At 42.2% G+C, this 7089-nt stretch overlaps 1 long non-coding RNA gene across 1 annotated transcript in view; it reads right to left on the bottom strand.

The window, feature by feature from the left end:
* Positions 1 to 942: 942 nt before the first annotated feature.
* Positions 943 to 7089, bottom strand: part of LOC120395201 — a 64767-nt gene continuing 58620 nt past the window's right edge. Inside the window, exon 4 of the long non-coding RNA XR_005592515.1 lies at positions 943 to 1130. This is a non-coding gene — a long non-coding RNA (uncharacterized LOC120395201). The remainder of the gene's footprint in view (positions 1131 to 7089) is intronic.

Below are 7089 nucleotides of genomic sequence, written 5' to 3'. Positions count from 1 at the left end.
AGTCATCACTATTAAAACGTAAGCTTTCTTTATTAAAAAAATAATCAGCATTAGGTGAATTAAATTTCAGTCAAACTGGGTGTTAAAGTTAAATGCTGGCAATAGGTACTATGAGAAAGTATTTTTAATTCACTCAGACACATAGGTAGGGATTAAGAGCGGTTTGGTTTTATATTTTCAGTCTCTGATCTGTATCAGGTGTCTGAAAAACAGTACTTTGTTACAATTGTTATTTATTATTAATTACTTGTATTCCAGTAGCATTTAGGGCCTCATAGGGCTAGGCAATGTGTGTGCAGACTAGAACATATTTTCTTGGTTCTTATCTGTCTCATGTAAAACTATAATGGGGGAGCTTCCATTGTGGAAGGGTCTAAATGGTCAGTCTGCCCATGTTCCTCAAGTCTTTGGGGTCCCAAAAATCCTTCCTCCCCTTTTCTCCACTCTGAAGCATTACTCAACAACAAAGGAAAATGTGTGTGCGGGTCAATTAGATCTTGCCCCCAACTTCCTCTACCACTTACATCAGCTCTCAAGCAGATTTTGACAAATACATGATTTTATTCTACTGTGTAAGAAGGGTTTTCATTTGACACTGTGTCGTGGTTCAGGGTTTGCTGTATTTTTGGCCCCTCCCTCAGTCTTTCCATGGGCATCCCTTTTTGACATGCCCAGCGCCTGCACTTCTTTCAGACTGCAATCCTGTGATTCATCCCACCTTTAGACTGGGGCTCCAGGCTACAGCACCCCTGTTCACCACCTGTGTTTCCTTATCAGGCCCAGCTGGGTTTGATGCCTGCCAGACACTTCCTTGTAGAAGCTGTGATCAGCAGGAAAATGCAGTGACACCAGAACTAGTTTATTTTTCCATGGGAACATAGCAATCAGAGGGAAAAGAGTTAAAACAGCAAGAGGCCTACATGTGTATTGTCTTACCTACAGCTTAGCATTTTCCTCAGGACTTAGGGTACCTGGGATAAGTTGGGCCTGTCTATTTCCTGGAGACCCAGGCTTCTGTCAGCTTCTTGCAGACCCTTGCCTTTCCCCCCTCTTCATCAGGGCTGTCTTTTAACAGTTTCCAAATGTCTACTGTTTCCTGCTTTATATCCTTTAGCCAGCAACACCGTAATCTGCAAACAAACAGAACGTCACATAATAATCATACAAATATTACAGATATCTCTCATGTTCTTCACATACTACAATTTTGTACATGCTGTAGAATTAAGGGATCTTTACGTTATATAGTGTGCAATTATAATTTTACATGAAACAGATTGAGCTATTTTTAGACTGTGTGTGCACAGTGCCTGGCTCCATGGGGCCCTGATCCTTGGAGCCTCTAGATGCCAGGGGCCTCTAGAACAAACTATTGGATAAATTATCATTTTTCATCTAAATATTATTTAAAAGGCAGTGAGTCTATCCCAGGATCGGCAACCTTTGGCACACTGCCCGCCAGGGTAAGCCCCCCGGTGGGCCGGGCCGGTTTGTTTACCTGCCGTGTCTGCAGGTTCGGCCGATTGCAGCTCCCACTGGACACGGTTCGCAGTCCCAGGCCAATGGGAGCTGCGGTAAGCAGTGCAGGCCGAGGGATGTGCTGGCTGCTGCTTCCCGCTGCTCCAGGCCAATGGGGGCGGCGGGAAGCAGCAGCCAACTGTGGCCAGTGGGAGCCGCCATCAGCCAAACCTGGGGACGCGGCAGGTAAACAAACCGGCCTGGCCTGCTGGGGGCTTACCCTGGTGGGCCGCGGGCCAAAGGTTGCCGATCCCTGGTCTATCCTTATTGTGCAGGTGTTATTTTGGATAGAAGCACCTTTTCACATATGAAGATATATATACTTTTAAAAAAATTTCTAGTAGGTAGCCAGGTAGGAGGGGCTGGCAAAGGTTCTAAGCAGAAGCTCTTTAAGGGAGCAGGGGCACGCTGCTTAGCTTTAGAGATAATGCTATAATCTTAATTCCAATAAAGTTCATTGTTGGAAGAAAAGGACACTCTCTCTGTATTCTCTTTGCTGCTGTCATATGCCATGAGGTGTCTCAATATCTCATTAATCATATTACTATGCAAATCAAACTAATCAACATGCTCTCTTTTTTAAAGTGCTTTGGAAGCTGGCATGGAAACCAAGCTCCTTCTAGTAACATCAGAATTGTAAAGTACTGGGAAGAAAATCCCTTCTTGAATGGAGCAACAGAAACTAGGTTTTAAATTGAAAATTAATGTTATATCCCTCAAGAGAGGGAGGGACTGCCTTGTGTTATTCAACAATAGCTCTGTGGAGTCATGCTGTTAAGTGCTAACCAGCCCTTTAGGCAAGAGGGGTAGGAGTTATGATGACCCAGGGTCTTGAAGATGGAGGGCTGTTTTCATTTGATCATAGGATTCTGTAAATGGGGAGCGTGAGGTACAGATCTCTTTCTCCAGCAGTGAAAATGATGCAGTCGATTCACTGTAGTTCGAATAATTCTGAACTTTCACAACCAGCATGGCTTGCTTGAATACCCATTTTATTTTTTTATATTCAGCCCAATGCCAAGGATGTTCTGGTCCCAGTTTGATGACTGAAATCTGCCCCCCTCCCTGCTTGTGTGCTGCAAAAAACCTGACAATCACCACTAAGTACTTTTGCAAAGGAAACTTCGAGCCTTCTCTGAAGAAATCTCATTAGTTAGCTCATCACAGTCTATCTGCCTTGATTCTGAGCTCACTGTAGACACTCATAGGTAGTTTTAGTTTGCTGTCTCTCATTAACAGCCATGATTACAGCAAGACAGCAAAAAATACGCAGTGCTGTTTCTGTGTTAGGGAAATTCACATCCAACGACATTTTGTGAATGTAGTTAAGGAGATCAATAGGCACCTTTGAGTTCAAGTCACCTTTAAAGATTTTCTCGTAAAAACTTGCGAAGAGCTTGGTCTTACTCTCAAAACTCTGAGTTTAAATCCTCAGGGTAGCTGCTTCCTAGGTTTTGAGCGTGCCTTCACTGATGAGACTTCAGTTTCTTGCCCATCGAAAAACCAATCCTTTCTCTGACTCCATTGTACTTATGCATCCTATTATCCAGTTGTGTTAATACTGAGCCTAAGATGAGGTTGAAAAACTCACATTCAAGAACTCCTCAGGACTGATGACCTTTCATTAGTTTGCCTGGCATGACTTCCCTCCTTCAAACTCATTTCTCTTTGAATGGTGTGGATATTCCTAACATTTCAGCCTGTGAAGAAGCAGCCTTCTTATGTGCAATGAACCTTGAAGACTAATTCTGACAAAGGCCACCAATTAAACCATGAGCCATTTGAATGTCAGGATCTGAACTCTGCAATTTTTGTTTAAGGTGTTAATTTTTTATAAGAAAATATACCACACCTTGGCCAAAACAAGAAATGAAAACTGAAATGTTTGTTTGTAAGCTATTGGCTTTTGACTTAATTTCTGGCATAAAATAATGTGAAACCTTGATCTCATCTAAAGCATCAAGAATGCCCTCAATCTGATTTTGTAGTGGATGAATCGCCTCTACCCTTGCTGACCATCTTGTCGTGCTTCAGCATTTTAATGTCATGCTAATATGTTTTTTCAACACATCCCAAACACTAGTAGAAACAGAAAACAGGGTATACAGTGTTAAAACAATTTTAAAAAGTAGAACAGCCATTGCAGCAGCTTCTCCAACAAGATTCAGTGAGTGGATAGCATCTGGGATGAAGGGTGCATACTGATTTACCTGAATTCAATTTTGAACATCACTGCATGCTGCAGCCATGTTAGTTCTGTTCTCATAGCATTGTCCTCTGCAATCAGCCATATATAAACCATCTTTTTTCACTTCTCTAAAACAACCTCCATAATACCCTTCCCTATTTTGGTGTGGATGACAATGAAATCTACAAAGCACTAAACAGGACCCTGAACACACCATTCAGGATGCACTAAATAGAGAAGGCTAGGGCCTTGTGACAGAACTAAAAAATGAGAAGTATACCTCCCCAAACAAACAATCACCCCCCTCCCAAAGCCCTTATCCTTTAAGGGCCCCTGATAGGCCAAGGCTTGGTTCCACTGGAACTGTTTTGAACCCCCCTTTATACAGTTCTGTTTATATTTAGGATACCGTGAATTAGGAGGTCATATTTTTCATGACGCGACAGCCCCCAATAAAGCTTGAGCCAGCGTTATGTACATGCTGTGATAAACTGGGAAAAGTGTATATTATTTTTAAGATTATTATGTGCGGTATTGTGGCCTGCCTGAATGCATAGAGCTAAATCCAGTTCCATAGCCAGGACATCAACACGGGGAGCAGCCTGCGTGATGAGAGGGGCAGTTGCCTTCAGAAGTTCATAGACTGAGTGAAACATGCAGTCTCAGTCAGAAGCCTTTTTAAAAACTTTGTTCTTGTGAAATAAGAAAAAATAAGATTCCTATTTATGTGATTGTTCAGTATAACAAATATTCAAGCATTCAAAACGTTCAAAGATTCAGAAATATAAAAGTATAGCTCTTCAGCTTTAGTTGCATGAACAGTCTATACTTTACACAGAACTTTCATGTGAAGTCTGATAATAGTGTCTGAATTCTTCCTTAAAGACATCCAGTTTCTGTTTTAAGGTCAAATCACTTTCATATGACAGGAGATAGAGGTTTCCCTCTCTCTCTCGCTCTCTTTCTCACTCTCATGCTCATCCTTAAGTGTGATAATATTCTTTTCAAACAAGAAAAGGAATTCTTACCACCTGTAGTTGACGCTCTGAATAATAAGACCACTATATGGGAAAAATATATGGGAAAGCCTCTTTAATTCCTTGGCAGCATTTAGAACATCTTCATATTCTTTGCAATGTCTCTTATCTATCAGTGGCTTAAATTCAGCCATTTCAACTTTCACCTTCATCATATCTAATCCAAGCAAGTCAATCAAAGCATGCAGTGATTCCAGTTTCAAGAAGTCTGAAGAGCTGGTAGAATAGATTGCTGACAAGCTTTTATATAACTTGGAGTTATTCTCAGAAAATCTCCTTTGCAATTCACCACTGGTTTCATCAATCTGTTCATGATAAATCTGGGACTGCTTATGCTCATTTGCACTTTGGATTCCTGCTAAGTGCTCTGTGACTCTTGAAAGTTGAAACCTAGAATCTTGAAACTTTTGGGGAAATACCTTGGCTTTTTTGGTGGCACAATTTAATGTTGATGCTTCATTACATGCATCTTTCAAAACAGGGTGCCTGGACAAAATCTCTGAGAAAAAACTTTCAAAAGTCTATCTTTTGTTGATGTTCTTCAGAGGCCATAGCAATCAATTCAACTCCTTTAGCAAGGTGCATTATTTCCTTTTGAAGATAGTTGTTCACAAGAGCAAAACTTTCAAAATCATTCTCATAACCTCAGCTAAGAACAAGAATTCAGATGATTTTGCAACTTCCAACAGCCCTCTTGATTCATTGAACAGATTGCCATATCCAGTCACAAAGTTTGGCAGATAACTCTGAATCTCTTCCAAATTATTGAGGGTTATTTCCTAGGTTTTCAGGTGACCAGTTTATCTTGTTTCTCTGAGTGTTTGCAGATGCTGGCCTTTGTACAGCACACTCACTTCATGCCTGTGAAAAAATGTGTATAGAGACTTATAGCTGAGAAAACATCTGCCATTGCTGAGTTCTTCTCACACATGAATAACCACCAGATGGAACTGGTGATTCAAGCACTGCTTGTAAGGTATTTGCTTGTGTAAATTCTGGTGTAAATGCATTTGTACACCTCTTTTGCACCCTGACATAACATTGGTTCCCTCAAGGTAAGAACCTAAAGTAAAGTTGAGTTCATGGAGACCCAGTTCATGAAAGTCTTTCAAAATTTGTTGTGAGGCCATGAAATTGGGCTACTCCAATAAGTCTCTCCGTGGCTTTTGCTATTAGTGTAGTGTAAAACAATGGACAAATTTCCTACATTGACAGCATCCCTTGTATCACATCTCAGGGCTTGGCTACACTGGAGAGTTGCAGCGCTGGTGGTGGCTTTACAGCGCTGCAACTCACTCACCATCCACACTTGCAAGGCAGATACAGCGCTGTATCTCCCTGGCTACAGCGCTGGCTGTACTCCACCTCTGCCTGGGGAATAACGACTGCAGCGCTGGTGCTGCAGCACTGGAGTGCCAGTGTAAACAGTGATTAATCTTACTACGCTGTAACTGACCTCCAGCATTTTCCCATAATGCTTTTAACTAAAGAACTCTCTTTGTTTTGTTATGATGCCTCTTTTTGTTTTGTTGTGAATTCGGGGCTCCCAGAGCTGCTTACCTAAAAAACAAACACAGCTCCTGTTTGCTGTGAATGAGGCAGGCAGGCGGATGAATGTCCACAGCTAGTGTTTGCTTGAGGAGAGAAACAGCACGGCGGGGGGGGGGGGGGGCGGAAAGGGAGTCCATCGGAGCAGCTGCTTATCTGGTCTGCAGGCTATTTGCATTTAAGAGTGAATGAGGGGTCGGGGAAGTGGTCAGAATTTGCAAGGAAGGGAGCTGACACAGTGTCGGCTCCAAAAATCCACTCTCTCTCTCCCCCACGCTCCCTGTCACACTCCACCCCACCTCCCTCTTTTGAAAAGCACGTTGCTGCCACTTGAACGCTGGGATAGCTGCCCATAATGCACCACTCCCAACACCGCTGCAAATGCTGCAAATGTGGCCACACTGCAGCGCTGGTAGCTGTCAGTGTGGCCACACTGCAGCGCTGGTAGCTGTCAGTGTGGCCATACTGCAGCGCTTTCCCTACACAGCTGTACGAAGACAGCTTTAACTCTCAGCGCTGTACATCTGCAAGTGTAGCCAAACTCTCAGGCAGAAGCACTTGACATCACCATTTTCCTGAATATCTTCAATGATATCTTCTATAACCATCTTAATATCAATTATTTCATTCTGAATTTCAGCAGAAATGTACTTTGCATTTTTTGGAATGGTTTTCAGCGCAGCCATGAATTTTGGATCTTGTTCTGCAGTAAATTTAAGTAGGTTGATGAAACTTCCTGATGAATTGTTCAGAATAAGGTCTAAGTCCTTGAAGTTTATGATATCTTGATCTTCTCTC

This window comes from Mauremys reevesii, linkage group 1 (assembly GCF_016161935.1).
Source record: "Mauremys reevesii isolate NIE-2019 linkage group 1, ASM1616193v1, whole genome shotgun sequence".
In the NCBI taxonomy this organism is placed as follows: Eukaryota; Metazoa; Chordata; order Testudines; family Geoemydidae; genus Mauremys; species Mauremys reevesii.
Note: the sequence above shows the minus strand (reverse complement) of the source record. Positions and strands in the feature narration are given on the sequence as shown.